The sequence below is a fragment of the Falco punctatus genome (genome assembly GCF_963210335.1).
Source record: "Falco punctatus genome assembly, chromosome: 1".
Classification (NCBI taxonomy): domain Eukaryota; kingdom Metazoa; phylum Chordata; class Aves; order Falconiformes; family Falconidae; genus Falco; species Falco punctatus.
In genome coordinates, this window is record NC_137580.1 from 114,865,507 (window position 1) to 114,884,605 (window position 19,099).

At 39.4% G+C, this 19,099-nt stretch overlaps 1 protein-coding gene across 13 annotated transcripts in view; it reads left to right on the forward strand.

Moving 5' to 3' along the window:
• The window catches only part of NARF (nuclear prelamin A recognition factor), a 36,950-nt gene extending 24,754 nt beyond the window's left edge, over window positions 1–12,196 (forward strand). For 6 of the 13 annotated variants that reach the window (XM_080395717.1, XM_080395720.1, XM_080395716.1 and 3 more), the window contains 7 exons: window positions 1–2,721; window positions 7,121–7,324; window positions 7,408–7,533; window positions 7,805–7,930; window positions 8,374–8,483; window positions 8,609–8,680; window positions 8,772–12,196. The exon at window positions 1–2,721 is cut by the window's left edge and continues 8,150 nt beyond it. The gene's annotated coding sequence lies outside the window, so the exon portion shown is untranslated. The remainder of the gene's footprint in view (window positions 2,722–7,120; window positions 7,325–7,407; window positions 7,534–7,804; window positions 7,931–8,373; window positions 8,484–8,608; window positions 8,681–8,771) is intronic. The other 7 variants (XM_080395724.1, XM_080395722.1, XM_080395721.1 and 4 more) reach the window with 7 other exon arrangements.
• The last annotated feature ends 6,903 nt before the right edge of the window (window positions 12,197–19,099 follow it).

The window sequence follows — 19,099 nt, forward strand, 5'->3', positions numbered from 1 at the left end:
GGCCCTCCACGGACTTGCCTCAGGACTCAAATTATAGCATTGCCACTGGCCAGTGCCTTTTCATATTTCATTTTCCAGAGTTCTGCTTCTTACGTTTCATCTGCTTTCCTCATCACCTCTTGTTTTCTCTGGACATGGTATAGCGTGGGTTCTGGAATAGGCTCTCCTGATCACTGCATGTCACGCATGTAAATGAAGAGCATTCCTCTATTTCCCTCTCCTTCCACCGTTACAGTCCATGGCTGCATTCTGTTGTGACTCAGCTCATGCTGCCGGTGAGAAAAAGTGTCACTCTCCATGCCAACTTTGCGCACATACTGTTTTATTTCTCATACTTCTTGTGTATAATTGAAGGCCTGTTCTCATCTGCCTCACTGAGCGAATTCAGACAGAGTCAGAACATACACCCCCGCCTCTGAATTACCTTGGCAGGTCAGCATATTTTTTATAGAACACCTGTGAAATTCACACCAGTCACTTCTGCCCTGCTGCTGCAATCTCTGCCGTTCCCCCTGACCCCGGGCCGCTCGGGGTGAGAAGCCCTGCCGGGGACACCCGTTCCGCGGACGGACACCGGTGCCCGCCGAGCACGGCCACGGCGCAGCCCCGGCCACGGCGCAGCCCCGGCCCTGAGGCTCCCCCGGCCCTGAGGCAGCCCCGGCCCTGAGGCTGCCCCGGCCCTGGGGCTGCCCCGGCCCTGAGGCAGCCCGGGAGCGCGGGCAGCGCCACCGCCTCAGCCCCGCCGGGCACGCGGCGCCGGGGGGCGGGCCACGCGCCGGGAGCCGCCTCATCCCGGGAGCGCGGGAAGCGCCGGCCCGGCCCGGCGGGGGGAGCCGCCCCCTCAGGCCCCGCTGAGCGCCTCTGTGAGGAGTTTCTCCCCAAAGTGGTGTTAATCTTCATGCAGGTGGTGTTAGGCGAAGCAAACCGACTTGCTGTTCGAAGTTTCTCACCAGAAGTGGTGGCTCGGCGTAGCGAACCAAGTCATCTCTGCTCATGCTACTGATACTGTATGAATTCACTTTAGGATAGAATAAACCTTGTAGTTAAAATATAATGAATATAAGAAATATATTCTAATTAAATTAGTAGTTGCACGACAAAAGCTGCTATGAAATCCTCTGTACAGCCCTGTACCAAGGCTAAGAACTTATATTTACTCAAAGAATGTAGGTATAGTAATTAGGTCATGTAACCATAGTCTGAAAGAAATAATTAATGAAATAACTGATCAAAGAAGGAGTCTGTTTCTCTTTCTTTAACTTTCTCTAACAAGGGACCTGTTTATAAGTTATCTAGAGAGAGCGACTAAAAGAAACAAGCAGAAGAAACAGACGGTCGACAAGGACATAAATTAGTTCAGACTGATACGAACACTGCAAACTGGCAAGATCATCACATACCAGGCAAGAGGTGAAAAGCACACCACGAGGAAGACCTACGGCCTTCCTCCCAAAGACCACCACCCATGTCCAGAAGACCTCTGCCCACAATTCTTGGAGGAATTTGCGCAAGCGCAAAGGACTGATAAGCTAATTAACATACAAAGTGAGAGTAGGCGGGATTGTGTAATGAATATGTATATACATTAATTGAATATTCATTGTTTCGTTGTATAAATATAAGATAATCATTTACTTTAAACATGCACGTTAGGTGGAAGGATCCCCCGTGCATCCAGCGCTGCCAATAAAGGATACTCAGCCACTAAGAAATTGTGACTTTGTTCTTTAAATCACTACCACATAAGGGGATTCTGCTCCACCAAACTCACCGTGTGCCAGCATGGAGATGTGGCAGTATTGTGTTGGTGCAGCAAATAGTACTTGTACAGTTAGACCCCTGATGGACGATGCTTGTCCTGCCTGTGGGACTCGCTGGGCCCACCATGCCCCCGCAGCCGATGCTCCCGCTCCTTGCTCCGGTGCCTTCAGTGCCGCTGGGTTGGGAATGCTGGTCACCTGCAGCCTCCCAGGGAGGATGGGGATGCATAAGGAGCCGTTATAGTTGAATTTGAAATCACTAGAGTCCGAAATAAATTCACTAAGTATTTATTAAGGCAGGAAAGCAAAAACAGCGCACTGGGCGGCCGGGGAGTTGCAGCTCCATCCAGGCTCGCAAATTCCGACAAGTAACACAGCTCTTTTATCCTCCACTTCAAGGCCAGTTTAAGCAAATGGTTATGCTCTCAGTCCCGTAGCAAGAAGCTGTATATTACAAAACTAGTCTATTTTTACACTAAATTCAAGAGGAAGACAAAGGTTGTCATAGTAACATGAGATTATGGTTTAACATTGGCCTTGAGAAAGTACATCTCACAACCTCATGGTTAACTCTTTTCTTGCCAGACTAAACATTCTCAAGTCTGTTGCAGCAAGATCATTCCTTTTGTTAAAAGCTAATTTGATCAGCAAATTACCCTTAGTTACTTATTACAGAGCTGTGCCACAGGTGCTGCTAACTCCTAAGGACCTCTTGTATTCCAAGTTTTGCTACAGAAGCAGCAGTCCATTTGAGCGTTGCTTGGGCGATTTGCATGATGGAAGGAGTTCTTTCTCTTGCTGAAGAATACTGAAAGTAGCTGAAATTCTTGTGCGTTCTGTAATTCACCTTCCTTCTCCACACTACAGTACCTCATGTTGTCGGATTCACTACCAGCTACCAAGCGAACAGGGGAAGATTTGGCAAAAATGGCGGTGTGGAAGGCAGAGATACCATCTGAAGGTACTGGTGGCCAAAAAACTTCCTCTGTTTAGAGGATGTGTGTAGCAAAGCATTGAATCAATATTGACTGTTTCTCTAAAAGATCTAAAAGTAATGTAAGAAAAACGAGTTATTTTTAGAAGGCCTTTTATGAATAGGTAGTGCTTTTGTGGCTTTGGCATCAGGAGGTTTATTTCTATTCAATCTTAATTCTGTGATGGGGTGAGTGAAGCTAAATGAGGTGGATACTTTTTGGAAGAAAAAGCCAAACAGAAACAGATGGTGAGGGGGAGAAAGTAAAAATAGGAAACTGAAGCAAATACATTGTTAGAGATGCTGGTTTTCTCTAGTGAAAATGTACTAGCTTATTAGTTTGATTACTCTGCTTGTTTAACAGTTCCTTTCAGCTTTTTTTGGTTTACTTCATGTTTTCTATATGAGAGTTTTTATTTCACATTAGGTACTACACAGCTTAATTTATTTGCTTTTTAATATAAAAAAGTATTATTCCTTGCAGATACAATGATAGGTGAAAGACTGAGGTTATGAAGCTCATGTGAAAGCATTTAAATGTGATGAATCATCCTCAGCAGTGACTGATAAACATAAGAAACTCTACTTTTGTATTAGTTTACATAAATCAAGATGCAATAAGGATGCAGGTCTTGCTAGACTTCTGTACAGTTGATTTTTCTTAAAGTCTCTTAGAATACAGTAGTTCCTGGTTTGTATCATGAAGGCCCAAATGACTAGGAGCTCAGTTTTGAAAATGAGCATGCTTTCTGCAAGTCTACACTTGAAGCCTTTGGGTCAATCTATCTTTTGTATACTGTTCTTAATAAATTGGGTTGTTTGGAAAGCATTAAGGATTTTAATGCATGCAAAGACTCTTGCTGGAATGACTTGTGTGGTGATAAACCTTGCAGCTTTCAACTTTATTCTTAGTTCTCTTTATTAAATAGTTGCCATTCATTCTGTTTCAGGTCAGAAAGAAACTGGTTAAAGCTGTTGATGATGAGAGAGCTGGTCTTTGTGGAGGGCTAATTAATATCACTGCTGTACTGTATTTTTTAATGGGGTATCAGTATTGCACTGGAACGTGGAAATATATGACTTTGTGCTAGTGTCATAAATCACTTTTTATCTAGGAATAACTCTTTTGTAACAAGTGGCTCAAAAAGCAAAGTGAAGAATCACTGCAGTAGGGTATTATGAAGCCCAAAATATTAAGTGGGGTCTAAAAAAGATTCAGTTAATGGAGTAAATGTCTTTCCGTGCCTGCTTAACATAATGGTTTGGATTCGCCCTATTGCCTTCAAAGTCCTTAAATCACTGGTAACTGGAAACTGGGAGAATATACCACATAAGGATCAAGCATCCCTATACGTTCTGGGAACAGGCAACATGGCTGGATAAACTTGGAGTCTGTGTGGTTTTTATTGGCTTTTATTATATTACATAGATAAATTATTTATTACATGAAGGCGGCATTTCCAAGGAGTAGATTTTCAATCCCCTTTCACAAAAATATATAAAACGTGACATAAATGGAGTATTTTCTTAAGTTTGTAAAGTGCCTTATTGCTATGCTTACATTTGGAAACTAAATATGCAGGAGCTCAAAGATAACATGTTTGCTCTGGAAACTAATGAAGCACAGTAAAATATTTATCAGCAGAAAGGTGATAGTATAGCAAGGATTTTCCGTGAGAAGCTGATGGTAAGGGAGAGAGAGTGAGTTGAAGTAATGTAGCAGAGAGACTGCTATAAACTGTATAAACCTCTGAAATTCTTTCCTGCATGGCTGCAGTTGCGGTTCAGGAGCAGGCAGTGTGCTGCACCTGGTGCCCTCAGTTACATTTCTTTGCATTGCTGTGGAGGAAAATGAACCTTAACCTTTGCTGAGCCTGGGGTTTTGGCTTTGAAATTTCATTCCAAGGTGGCAGCTGCTACTGCCTTATAACATACACTTCATTGTACTAGGAATGCACGTTTAATAAAGGAGTTGTGTGAAACAGTTCAGGGTCAAAATATTAACCTTACTGATACGGACATCCAAGTGGTAAAATCAACATTAATATTGGTGGGATTAAAAACATTCCCTTGCTGTGTCTGTCACACAGCCAGGATCAGCTGAAGTAGGAGAAATTAATACTGGCTAGCAGACCTCCTTAATGAGGAGGAACAGAAAAAAATCACAAATATGGCAAGATACATTAAGAGCTTTAATTTTTATCTTATCTGTTAATTCATTGTTGAGAACACAGACATGCATCTTTATTTTTAAATGCTATTTTTAACCTTACTAGTGTGCGTAACAGCAGTAGCTTGCTTAACTTGGCATAAAAGACGAGTTGCTGCATATTTGCTTTTGTTTCAAAATTACTTGGTAGACGTAAATGTTGTTATTACCCCCTTGCTTTTCTCAGCAGCTTTGTGATTTCAAGATAAACAGGAACTTCTAAACACACAACAGCTTTTAGTGGTTAACACAGTTCCATTATTTGGAATGTGAATCTATTTATACAGACAGTAACTGTGTTTCTTAAGGCAATCAGAGGAAACAAGTATGAAAAGTCTCTTAAACAGTCACCATTTACTTGGAAACAGTTATCACCAAGTATGTATTTCACATAAATAATGGTTATAGCAGAGGAATGATCTCATTCTTAAAAGGGTAAAATACAGGGGATTATTGTTACATACATATTTCACTGAGAAATTGTGCTGTTTTGAGAGAACCTGTAATTATGCTATGGTAATTCCTTTAAAACTTCTCTATTAAACTCACACTAAAATGTGTCATGCAAATCTGCTCACATACTGTTGTAAACGATGCATGTAAATAGATGTCACAACATGATGGCTTTTTTCTTTCAGTTCTTTATTTTCAAGTTACGTAAGTGTTGGACAAAAACCAAACAGATGATTTTGTTTCCGTTATTCAGCTGATTCAACAGATGCAAATAAATGTTTCTATAAGCCTTCAGACATCTACTAGTTCTTTAGCTAGCTTGTTTGACTTGTTACTGTGGAGTCTACCAAAACTGACCAGAAAAATAATAAAAAGGAAATTGAGAGGTATGACTGTCCCTCTTGTTGTTTAGATAAAATTAGCCATAAATATTGCTAACTTGGTCTGTATTTTTAGCTATTTATTTAAAAATTAAGTATGTGTCAGCAGAGGTGTGTGGAGATGCTAAGAAACTAGCAGATTGCACGCTGCATACTGTTGTCATTATAATGCATTGTGACAACACGGATTCCAAACTTATGCTGCATTTTCTTTTTGCTTCTATCACTAACATAGTATTTCCCTTTCAACAGGTAAATTTCAAACATTTTCTGCTTTTCAGAGGAAGATTCTAGTTTTGTCTCTGAATCTGATCTTTCAGAAGCCACAATAATAATACAGATTTTTTTTAATTAATATGGGGAATTGTTGCTTGGAAAACCTATTTTTTACCACACGTTTACTGAAGTTTGTTACTAAATATTTTAAAATATAGTTACCTACTTCCTCTCAGCTGCAGTGACTTGCAGATACCAGTTTTTACCTCAGCATCTCTAAATGCTCCTTCAGATGTGCCTGTAGTTAATTGCAGATTTTAACATTAAGAAAAGGGCTTTTAACCAGTTTCCTTAACGCCGGTTCATGCCCGCTGCAAAGGAGCCCTGCGGGCACCGCCTAACGCGCCAGGGACAGGGGCACAGCCGCGGGGCTCCGCGGGCCCACCGCCCGGGGAGGGCACCGGGGGCAAGGCCGGCTCGAGGCTGCCGTGCCGATGATGCCCGTTACCGGCAGGTGGCCGGAGACCCCGTGCCGCCTGGGGAGCGGGGCTGCCGGCCCGCCTCGGCCCCGGTAGGGCCCGCCGCACGTGACCGCGCGTCATCAGCGCGCGCCGCCCGCCGGTCACGTGCCCCGTGTTTATCTCGTCGCCGCTGGTGCGGCTCGGCTGCCGGTGGGGGCGGCGGGTGAGCGGCTCCCGGGGCGGCGTGAGGGGCCGGCGGGGGTAACGGGGCCGGCGGGGGCACGGGAGGGGCTGGGGGTTCGGCAGGCGGCGGGGAGCGAGTGTTTCCCTCAGGGGGGGCGAGAGACGGGGCTGTCCCGCGGCCCAGTGCCGGGGCCTGGCTGGAAGCGGCCGCGTTCCCAGGCGCCGCTTCGGAGAGCGGGCCGCGCCCTCGGGGGGGGCTCCCCTCAGCCCGGGGCGGGGGTCGCGGCTGGGAGCCGCCCGTGCCCGGCGGGTGCTCCCTCGGCTGCGGGCCGCTCTCATTTATAGCGCTTTAGGCTCTTAACTCCATAGGAGCAAAAGGCTTATGGTGTCTGGCAGTCGGTCCCCGCTGTGACGGTCCGGAACGCTGAGGTATAACGTGTTGCTCTGAGCTGCGTCTCACTAAGTAGTCTTTCCTTTGTTTCTAGGCTTACGATGTCAGTGCCAGCAAAGAGGTGTGGAAGGCCCCCAGTGCTGACTTTTCTGGAAAAGAAAAAGAGAAAGCAAAGTCTTGATAGAAGAAGGGGGAAAACAAGGATTTATGTGGGAAATCATATTGACCGATGGTTGACACTGAAGGAAAAGCTGGATTTCAGAAATGATGCCGACGTTGCAGGGTTTTTACTGGACTTGTGAGTAGATTGTTTCTTCTCTGTTTACTAATAGCAAGTAAATAATTATTGGTGTTAATACCAACTGTGTATTTTCTTTCTAGGTATGACAGCTATGACCCATTGTCAAAAGCTCCAATCTGTTCCCTCCCTGAGGGTGTGAGAAGAATTACTGTGAAAGAAGAAAGAGCATCGTCAGGAAGCACCTCTTTAATAGCAGCTGATGGAACGTTAGTAGTATATTCTCTTTATATGTAAGGGGCCGATGAAACACTGTTCTTTATAGTACTTGAAAGACTGTAGCTGACATTTAAAAAAATGGGATGGAAGTTATGTAAAAGAGAGGAAAGTATACAGCTAACTTTTTTAAAAAGGAAGGTTTATTAATATCCTTTGTAGAGCAGCTTATGCATTTGTTGTTTGTATTGTTGTACTACTACTCTAGACAATTTTTTTTTGCAGAATAAGTGTTTAAATTAACAATTTGTGTTATGTTGACAGGTATGACAATGATAACCGGTTGTCTAAAGAATATGCTTGCTCTGAACTTGGAGATGTGAGAATTGTAACTGTGAAAGAAGAGAGAGAGATGCCACATGATTGCTTGTCAACGGAGGCAGATGACACGTTAGTGATACTATGGGTTTTTGCATTTGAAAATATTTTACATTGATTTTATTGTCACATTTAATTTTGTTTATTAGAAAATCATATCATTCATGCTTTGATTCATAATCTAAAGCCGTCTTGGTACATAACAGTTGGTCTAGTCCTTCCAAGGCAAGAATCTGAGAGATTTTGGAAAATTTCTAAGATCCTTAGAGTACATACAGCAAACCTGCTTGTTCAGTGACTGCGTTCCTTAAATGTGTACAAGTTTCATTAATGGAACAAGAAAATAGCTAGTACTTTGAGTGTCATAGTCACTTTAGTAAGCAGTTAGGTTTTTACGGTAGTACAGTCTCCAGGCAAATGCAATTGCATGTGCTTTAACCTTTCTCAAAAGAAAAATGTTTCATTGACTGAGTGATATTACCTACAAAGTGATGTGTTAACCTGTCTAAAAATAGTGCCGTGCTCAACGAGGCAACCGTACCATCAGTCGACTGCTGATTTCTTTTACTGCAGTGTCATCAGTAACTGAGGCATTCACAATTGAGATCAGAGGAGCCTCAAATAGGTATGCTTGTCCATTACTCTTTATTTAGGTTTCAATTATCCACAACAGTGTTACTGAATAATTGTACTTTAATCCGTGTCTTAGTTATCTGACCTTTAAAAAAATGTATCTTTTAATGTGTGCAGGGGGACACTGAGAACCTAGGACATTACATTGGCATTGCATGGTGTGTCCAAACCCCTCGCCAGTATGGTGAAGTATGTAACGCACATGCGTGTTTGTCTGATTCTCGTTTTCCACTGTGGTTTTGCTTGTGACTTTCCTAATTCTTTTTACTTTTGATTTTAGTAGGTGAACGAGTTGGGGTTCTGAAAGCAATTATATGGCACAGAAGAATTCTTGGAAGCTAGGTCAGGAGAAAATAAATACCAGTGCTGATGAAGCTAACAAATTCAAGTACATTCTTCAAAATAGTGTTTTTGTCTGGCAATGTAATTTTAGTTTGGAGTGCAGCAGTAATTGAATTCCTGGGACTGATTTGATACAGGTGAGACAGAGGGTTTGTTCCTAATTGATTGCTTACTTCAGCCTTCTGAGATACGTGAAATTCTGTGAAAAGTTGTTTGGTATGAGAAAAACTTTGTTGCCCTAAAAGGTAGAGGATATGGTGCTTTAAGTCTCATGATGTCTATGCGAAGATGCTAAATTGCACCGTATACATCTCACCTCTTGGCAACATACAAGTGATCAGACACATATGCAGCGGTAACTGTATAAGGCTAAGAAATGACAGCTGTCTAAGAATAAAGATATTAAAAAAATGAGGGGTTTACGGGACAGACATCCTAGGGCACGCAGTGTTATTCTACCTACCAGGAGCAGTTGTGTAGCCTCCCTATGAAGAAAATAGTTTTGTGTTCCAGTGTCTGAACACCATATCACTGGTAACGCTTTTGGGTTTGTTTTTCATTCACAGTATAGCAGTGAGGTAGTGATGATCTTACTGAGGGATTCTTATTAGCTGTGGGATAACCATGCAGCGGTCAAGTGATTTGGCCAAAGTCATGTTGGTAGCTGAACTTGGGTCTTAGAACTAAACTCGATTACTAAGGGTTTTTAGTTGGGTGGCCAAAATTCTTAATTGTAGTGGGTTTCTGTTTGAAAGAAACAGTGGTTATGTTAATATATACTTTTTTTTTCTTGTTGTTTTTTAAAGGTGTGGTACTGCACTTCCTATTGAAGGGTGGAGATGAAGGCAGGTATTTCCTGCTTTCCAGGCATTTGGGTGTCATGTTTTCCTGTTGCAGTTATTGTTTTGGGCCTTACAAAGTACGCCTTTTCATTCTGTGCTGCTGTGTAAGGGCTAAGAAAATACCGAGGTCTTGTTGAAGGTGCTTTATTAACAAATTCTGAACTAATAGTCATAAAACAGCTGTTGTATTCTAGGCCTTTTACTGTCTAGTTGCAGGTTGGTTAAACACTTAACTGTTAAGAAACTGGAAATACCAGAGATGATGGAGCAAGAACACTTAAACTCACGTGCTTCGTCATTGGCTTTAATGTTTGGTTTCTTGTCTTGGTTTGGGAGTCTTCCTGGTGATGATAGCTTTCAGGGGTTGTTGTTGTAGAGAATTAAATTGATGGAGAAAGAGTGAGGAAGTCAAGTAGCAGGGATTTTGAGACTCTTGCCAGGTGAAATGGTATGGTTTTTTGAGTTTTGGCTATTAGGAACCGTTGGAATGTTGAAATAACACAGGAAGAAAAGAATGTACAGAAATCTAATTTAAAGTATTAGCAGGGCATACCCAAAGGGAAGTGTTACTGAACCATGTCCAGTTAGGTTCCTGAATACAATGAGTTCTCCTCTAATGCTTCATTCTGTTATTAACTATCAACTTTAACATATAGAATATCAACCAAGCTAGATTGAAAATTCTTTTTCTACTTTACGTGTAACAAGTACAAAACTGTCAAAGCAGGTATTTTTTTGTTTTTCCTTTAATGTTTGTTATTTGCTCTGACATTAAGATTGAAGAATGATGAGTCAGAGTAGTTGAAGAGGGTTTTTTGTGGAAGCTTTGGGAGATTTTGGATTCTTTTACTTTTGCAATATTTGATTTATAGAGATTCAAAAACTCCTTTACTTGTACCTTTATTAATGAGGCAGATTCTCATGACAGAACTGACTGACGAGATTTTAGATTGGGGCTTAGACTGCATAGTAGGAAAAACTTCTTCACTGAAAGGGTGGTCAAGCACTGGAACAGGCTGCCCAGGAGGTGAGGAAATCACCATCCGTGGAGGTGTTTAAAAACACATATATGTGATGCTTAGGGACATGGTTTAGTGATGGCCTTGGCAGTGCTGGGGTAATGGCTAGACTTGATCTCAAAGGTCTTTTCCAAACTAAATGATTCCATGATTTGATTATGGAATGTATCTTTTTTTTTTTTTTTTGGCCTTTATTCACTAAGAAATTAAACAGAATACAAGTACAAAATAAATACTCAAAAAGTGTTTGGTGACTGAAACCTGTAGGACGCAATGGTGTCAGTCAGTAGTAGTAAATGATTAGTTGGGAAGCCCCAACCTTGAAGGTAGGCTTCAGCTTCAGTTCCTGTCTCTCCTAAAATAGTAGTAGCAATTCCTTTTAGAATTGTTTGCTACATAGCTTTTGTCACAATTGTGGGATCTTGCAAGAGTCTATATTGCAGAACTTCTCTTTATCTTAAGTAATCTGAAAAGCTGTACAATTGCTGTCCAGACAAGGTAGTTGTAAAGTGTAATTCCCTAGCTTGGAAAGAAAATAAACGATCTTGAGGACAAGTCCAGTAAGCTGTTTATGCTGAAGACTTACCACAACACCGGTGTGAACTGCTGAGGAGTTTATTAGCAAGCAGGAAAACTTAAATTGTATTTAAAAGAAAAAAAAAAAGCCTGATAAAATAACCTAAAATAACCTGCTTAGCAGGACAGCTTCCTGTGCTCTACCAACAAATTGATTTTCAGTTCTTTGTTTTGACTAGTCTTGCATTCAGATTTTCCAAACCTGGCCAAATTATAAAGTAACAATTCTTAATTGAACTAAAATATTCTGCATGTACTGGTTTTGGTCTTTAGTGTTCAGTTTGTTTTCAGTTAAAAAAAGAAAAACAGAACAACACAGCCCTATCCGCCACCAAACCACAGCCTGTGGTTATTTTGCTGATACAATGTGAAAGTGAATGTGCAACACTGCTTTTCCTTACAGAAAATTAAGATTGAGTGATTAGTCTAAGATAATCAAATAATCTACTTTATTTTAATGTTAAATGTTGATCTGTGCTTCACTTGGTGAAACCTATGTATATACATGATAAAAACCTAAGATATTGGTTTGATTATATGTATTGCACAAATTGAATTACTGTAATATTTCCCATGATTTAAAAATTAGAAGATTATATTAGAGGAATATACTTGCCTACACATACTTTGTGAAACAATGCAAACATATTTCATATTTGGATATTTTAATGCCATATTGTAATGTTATCATTGTGTTACTTTTCAGGGTGACCAGCAAGAAGAGAATCAAGCTCTTGCATAACAGTGCTGGGGCAGTTTTTGGTCCATTTTGATTTTGCTGTGAGGGTATTGTGAACTATAAAGAATTACTGTAAGTTGTAGTACGAAGTTCCGTGTTACTTGTTGAACAGCACATTAAATTTAATTACCTAAAATTGTATTGTGTTATGTTAATATTAATAAAGTGTGTGGAGTGGATTATTTCACTAGGAGAATCTATGTAGTTCTCTGAAGGGCAACAAGGAACAAGAAGCCAAAAAGCTTGAGCAATGCCTATTAGCATATTTATAATTTATGAACTTTCTTTAGGTTCTGTTAATGAAAAAGTTCATCACATTTTATTTAAAACTCAAAGGGTTAAAACAGAAACAACCTTCTGGTAGAAGGTACAGCATCAAGCATGCTTCTAACCGGAATGTGTTTCTCAGAATGCTTTTTCATGGCAAACAAATCTAACGTATTTCACATACTGGAAGGTATTCTGGCAGTTTATTGATGCACTGAAAAATTATGGGTAAAAATATTGGACTACATCGTGTGTTTTGTTAGTGCCTTCAAAAAAATGAGCAATCAAGATCAGATACCATGTCATTTATCTAAATATATCTTGTTATTGAATAATTTGATCTCTTACTTTGGCTTTTGATACTACAAAAGCTGGTATATGATACCTCTTAATTATTTTCTTTTCTAACAAAGATGAAGTAAGCGTGGAGTACTCCTAGTAACTGAAGTTCAACAGAATAGTGTTGGCAGTTTTGAATTTGTTTTGTAGTTACCAAATATGGGTAATTCTGGAAAGTTTTTAACTGAGAAACTGTGAAATTAGTATGATTGTATTCAATGTATGTTTTTCAGAAGGACAGAAACTCCCAGTCTTCTGACTTTTTTTTTTTTCCACCCCCCCTTCTTTAACCGCATGCTTTCATAAATGTTTAGATCTTGATCTTACAGTATTCAAGCCAGCTGGCTTTTCCCATCAACTTACGTTAGAACAGCATCTCTCTAAGGAGAAATTCTCCTAATTAGGTCATTATATTCAACATTCAGTTTTTTTAATGAGCTACTTCACCTGCTATGAGAAACTGCTGTTCTTAAATATTCTTTTGTTGCTTTGAAGTATAAAAATTCCAACATTGCCTTTTTACCAATATATCTTTTGCCAAACGTTGCAGAGCGCCCTTTTTTTAATGAAGTAGAGAAGACCATTTGTTGAAGCTTTCTCAAAATGAAAATACGACTTCCCCTGTCTTTCTGTGTTTGCTCTTTGCTCTGTATCTTTCAAATTTTTGACTACCAAGCACTCATTCATGTAAGTGACTCAGTTTGGCTCATAGAAAAAGTATGTGACACTAGTTCTCAGTGAAGTTTATCTTTCAGCGCCACCAGATTTCCTGTTGTCAGTGTCATCACAGTGAAGAGGGAAGAGGACTTCTGCCATCAGTATAGTCAGTTACGTTGTCTACAAGCTCAGCAGAAGAATCTGCAACTACAGTAGGTTATTTCAGTAAGGAGCTCTGCCCTTCTGTGACATTTGAGCACCATCTTGTCAGCCTCTTCAGCGTAGTTCTTGTGCCTTTATAAATGCACACTGAAAATATTTGTATTCTTTAATGACTTATTCATATGGAAGTAAACAAATACTGCAAATGCATGATGTGTGAAGGTGCACTCGCTACATAAAATTACTGGCAGAGTGATCATTCTGGTGCATAGTACTTGGATACAGTAGGATTCAGCCATACTAATGTGTTTCCCCAAAAATTTGCCATTAAACTAGCACATCATGCTGAAGAAAAGTCAAGAGAAAAGTAGAGTTTTCAAAATTGCTTTTTGTAATGTTACAATATGCACAGATGCTATCTTTGGGGTTGTGATAACAATGTACACTTTTGAATATCTGACTTCTGTAGAACAGAATGTTATTACTATTTTTCCAGTAAATTTTGCAGAAGTGAATGGTAATGATTCTGAAACAAGATTCTTGCTTCTGCCAAGAATATAACAAGAGCAGTGGCTGTGTCTGCTTTTGGTAAAACAACCTAGTAAGTTTTTCTGCGCCTATAGGTCTTTGGGAATTGCTGAACATAAGTATGTTCAAATGTCAGAACTAAATCTATAAAAATCGTTTACATTGCTGTTGTAATGATATGTTTATACCCGTAGAAGTATTACTTCAAGCAAAACAGTTAGTTGGGTTCTTGGCAATACTGAGTATATGCTTCTGGGCTAAGTAGTGTGAAAATGAGAAAATTTCCTATATGGTTTTATAGTGAAAGGGAAACACTGGCTGTAAAAACAGATATTTTTTTTCTTGGTGTTTGTCATGTGGTTTTATTGTCCCAGTTGGTTTCCTTAGAACTGTGGATCTATCAAATCTTTTGAAATGTGAGTATTTAAGTGCGTAAACTGGGAGACTTCCATCCAAATAAGGACAGGTTCTGTGTTGGAACTTAAATTTCAAACCATTAGCTAAAGAACTTAAAATTCACCAGTTTTCATACTAACAACTTTGTATCCCATTATTTTACCTTTACAAAAAGTAATTTTCTAAAATCACAGTAATTATGATTGTGCTCCTAGCTCAATTATTTAGTATTTCATGAAAATTTCAGATATTTTATTTTGAAAAGTTGGTCTTACCTGTGTTGTGGTTTACTGTTGTAGTGAAAACCTCTACCAAATGTGAGAAAAAATTATTTTAAACAGCTGTTGGAGCTTGCTTTGTGAAACAAGAAGTTTTGTACATCATCACAGACACCACTTGAGGGGGGTGGGTAGAACTGAGGTGAGACAGACTGGAGTAGATGACTCTAGAAAATAATGGTGTTTCAATGCCCTGGTTTTTTACAGTTTAGAATGGCTGTTTAATTCTTCAGCTCTTTGCTTGTTTTGGATGCCTATCTGTAAAGCTTGATCATACAGTCTGAAGTTCAGCAGAAAGCAGAATGCTGCACCTAGATACATTATTTAAGAATATTAACGGGGATGCAGGAGTCCAGTTTTATTTGGAATTCTTTGGGCTTAATAAGTCATCTTCAAGTTGCTTCTCTTTCCTCTTTTTTTTTTTTTTTTTTTTTTATCCTGTAGTAAAATAGGAGTAAATTTCAAATGTAACTTCTACAAGGCATGATTTCTTGCCTGTAAGAAATATGTATGAAATAAGATAGTATGAAATACTATCGTAAGTGTGATGATGCTTGTAATTACCTTTTCAAGAAATTTTCATATCCTGTGTCTGTTGTTAGTGACATTTGTTTTGGGCTTCTAAATCAAGGCACCCCAAAGGAGTTTCAGCAATGTGTCATGTTAAGTGCATTCTCATGAGTCACTGCTGAAAATACTGATCAGTGGATGGCAGAAGGGAAAACGCTTCAAAGGAGGAATTCCAAAGGTAGGAGTAGTGGAGTTTCAGTTTGAGATGTGTAAATGAAACGTGAATTAGAGGAATGGTGAACCTGAATGTTTTTTTGTGGTTTGAGTGATTATGTGTCTCAGAACAAGTCTGCTTCCTCTCGTCTGATGTCTTAGCAGAAGCAATTAGTATTTCATCCCTGTATAATTCCAGAGAGATTCCTCACCTGTACAAGAATCACAGCTCTGGGTAGTGGGGATTGTGTTTTTATGAAGCTGAGGATTTAACAAATAAGTTGGACTCTTTGGAGATCAGATAGAACTGATAAGTGTGAGAAGCCTTGACATCTTTGCCACCTCACATCATAAAGCAATACTTCAATCTGTACTTCTTGTGTATAAATGTAAAATTGATGTGTATTTAAGATACCAAGATTGGTCTACCACTCAGTGATGTTTGTAATCGTGCTTTTCATGCAGTATTCAGTTTTATCTATAGATAGGCTAGGGCGTCTAGAAAGAAAGAGGGCAAGTGTGTGCATGTGTATTATGTGTATACAAACACACTCCCACTCTCCATTTTATTTCATAAAATCATAAACTAACATGGATTGGAAGGGAATTACCTCTGAAGGTCATCTCATCCAACATTCTGCTCGAAGCGGGGCTGACTTCAGGTTTGGATCAGGTTACTTGGTGCCTTGGCTAGCAGAGTTTTGAAAATCTCCAAGCATTTTACAGAATTTTGAAACGTTGTTTAACAGAATATAGGATCCAGAATGTAACATTTGTTTTGCATTACTGTTTTCCATTTTTCTTTTTTTACTGTTATCGTAGCAGTCAAAGTCCTGATTCATGTTTTTTAAGGTATGTGACCTGACAGTATGGGAATGCTTAAAATATATTTATGCGGACACCTACATTATACAGCTACAGATAATTACTGATTTTTAATAGCTTTTCTGTGCTAAATAAAAGTGTGTGCATGTGGAGAACATTTTAAGATCTATCACAAAGACCTTACTTTCTCTGACTTTGAGAGGATATAGTCTGAACTGAGATAACCATAGATACTGTGTTACTATTGTATATGTATACACACACTATAGTATATATGATTACTATTATGCATGGTGTTTATAATCATATTTATTTCAGAAAAAAACCTTGGGTGAATATGCTCTGAATATGCAGTTGGTAGACACGCTGTAAAATCAAGTGTCTCATATGGAGATATGATGCTACTTAATTTAGTTACATTCATTCTTTGGCTTTTATCAGATGAAGGGAAAAACTACATATATGTATCCCTTGCCAGAAAAGTGTTTCTTAGATATTTCAAAGCTAACTGAAGAAGTAATTGTTTTTCAAAATAGGCTGTTCTACCTTTCTGAATTTATCGTGTTTTCCTGTTCTTTATCTCCACCCTTGGTAGTAAAAGATCCTTGGGGTATCTGTGAAATCTTCAAATGGGAGGAACCTTGCCAGCTTAAGTGATGGGCTAAGTTTAGGGTCTGGAACTAAACAAGAATGGAGAAGCTAGTCTGTAATAAAGGATAGCTACAGCTTTCTTAAAATGCCTTCTGACAGACCCCATTTAGCACATGCATCGTTAACAAGACTTACTTTTGTGTCATAAATTTCGAACTAATCTATATATGTTTGAGCAACCAGGATCACCTGCAAGTCAGTTACTCTTGAGAGATGTCTGCACCCCCAAAGTCATTTGTGTTGTTCAGGCCAAATTAGAGGAGGGAAGAGCAAAGGAGAGAAAAAAGCTGGAGTAGTGTTTAAACCACTGGAAAAGCTTCCAGTGCTTTTAAATCAGTCTTTTTTTACTCTTCGTGTTTTTTTTCACAGATTTCTTTGCTATCTTATATGCTTCTTCCTGGATAGTCAACCTTTTTGCAGACATTAGAAGATATTCCAGCAGAAGAATTTTATCTGTGTTTGTAAGCTTTGTTTAAACAATCATTTCAAAACAGTTCTTGTTGTGACCTATTTTTCAAATGAATACATTCGGTAATACTAAGACAAGAGGTGCTCTCTTCAGTAGCCAAAAATAAAATTATATCCTATTGTAGTAGGATTTTATTGTAGTTTTAAAAAAATCCATCATATGATAATTTCAACCTGGCTTTGAGTATAGTACAGCAGTGTTTATCTTGTGATCCAGCTGTTGATCTGGGATAACTTAAAACTGAATCTATACCGAGCAGCTCTGATACTTCTGCTGGTTTCTCATAGTTGAAAATGTTTCAGTATATTAGTGTGGCCTCACAGCTGTTAGCTTGGACAAGATTTGAGGACAAGTACCTCAACAGATTGCACTTATGTTGTGAACCATGACATACGTTAAGACAGCTGTGAAGGTAGCAGCAGGTGTGTTTTTATGTAAGAGTAGAAAACCTAACTGTTCCTGTAATTCATGTATCTGTTGTCTACCTATATCCAAAGTAGTCCTAAATCAGCATACTTTTTTTTAAGTCTGGTCATAAGATAAAGATGTATGTAAGTTTATTTCAAGGTGGATGAACTGTACATACAGGAAGAAGGTATTTTTTCCAAGATAGCTTCCAAAAGGCGCAGCCAGAAGAAGATCCCTGACCAAAGTCTAAAAATGTTCTAGTGAATGTGCATAGTGTTCCTGTAAGCTTTTCATACCAAGACTGTATGCTTAGTGCAAGGTTGTCTATTCAGGGTAACGGGAATACAGGGGAGTCTGGGGGGTGTGTGTGTGTGTGTGTGTAATGGGAGGCCAGGGCTCGTGTTTCAGCAGCGCTGCTTACGCAGCTGCTCTGCTCCCCGTCTCTTCCTGGGCATTTATTCTGGTCTCACCATGGCCTCTTGCTCTGGTAGCACAGCACTTTGTGTGTCCGTGTGGGAAACTGGATACGGGAACTCATCTGGCTACAAAAATTCACCCTCAAAATGGTGTTGTCATTTTTCTTCATTCCTGTCATTTCCTTAATCTGGTTTGTTGCTTAGTCATACAAACATCTGTTGGCACGACAGGAGGTGCTGGAAGGATGGGAACTAGTGGCAAGCGCAGGAAATGACACTACCATTGCAAGTTTGCTATCAAACTGTTGGATAAATATTTACGTGTGATGTGAAATACCTTTTAACCTTGTAGTCATTCATAAAAGCATCGAGGAAAAAGCTGATCCAGTTACTTAAATTATGTCAAATTATTCTGGGATTGTAGGCAAATAATACCTACTTTCAGTGACGAATTGAAAACCTATTGAGCATTAGAAATAAGATGTTAGGGGTTTAATTTAAAACTATGAGCTTCCAGAATGCAGCTTTTAAGAACTTTTTTCTTCGTTTTCCCACTTTGCCTCATGCCTTCCTAAAAAAAACTCAAATGCAAACTGGAATGAAGGGGGGCGGGAATCTGTGAGGGTACTTAGTAGGTGTTTTAAATTCACTTATTGCAAATTCTGATTATGTTTTAATATCAGAACTTTTTGTGTTGTAAAATGGCAAAGGTGAGTTCCGAAATGCAACACGGTATCAATGCATTTAATGGTGTAGTGAAACCATGAGTTCTCAAAGAGAGTAAGTTTTGTATTTAAAATTCTGTATTGGGAAACGGAGGGGGAAAAATTTATTAGATACATATGTGTTCCTGTTTTGGATGTCCAGTGATTCTTTCTCCTCTCCTGCTTACCTCTGTTCTGATCTTGGTTTATTCCATTACAGTACACTGTACACATCTGTATCCATGGTACATGCTTTTCTTCTCCATT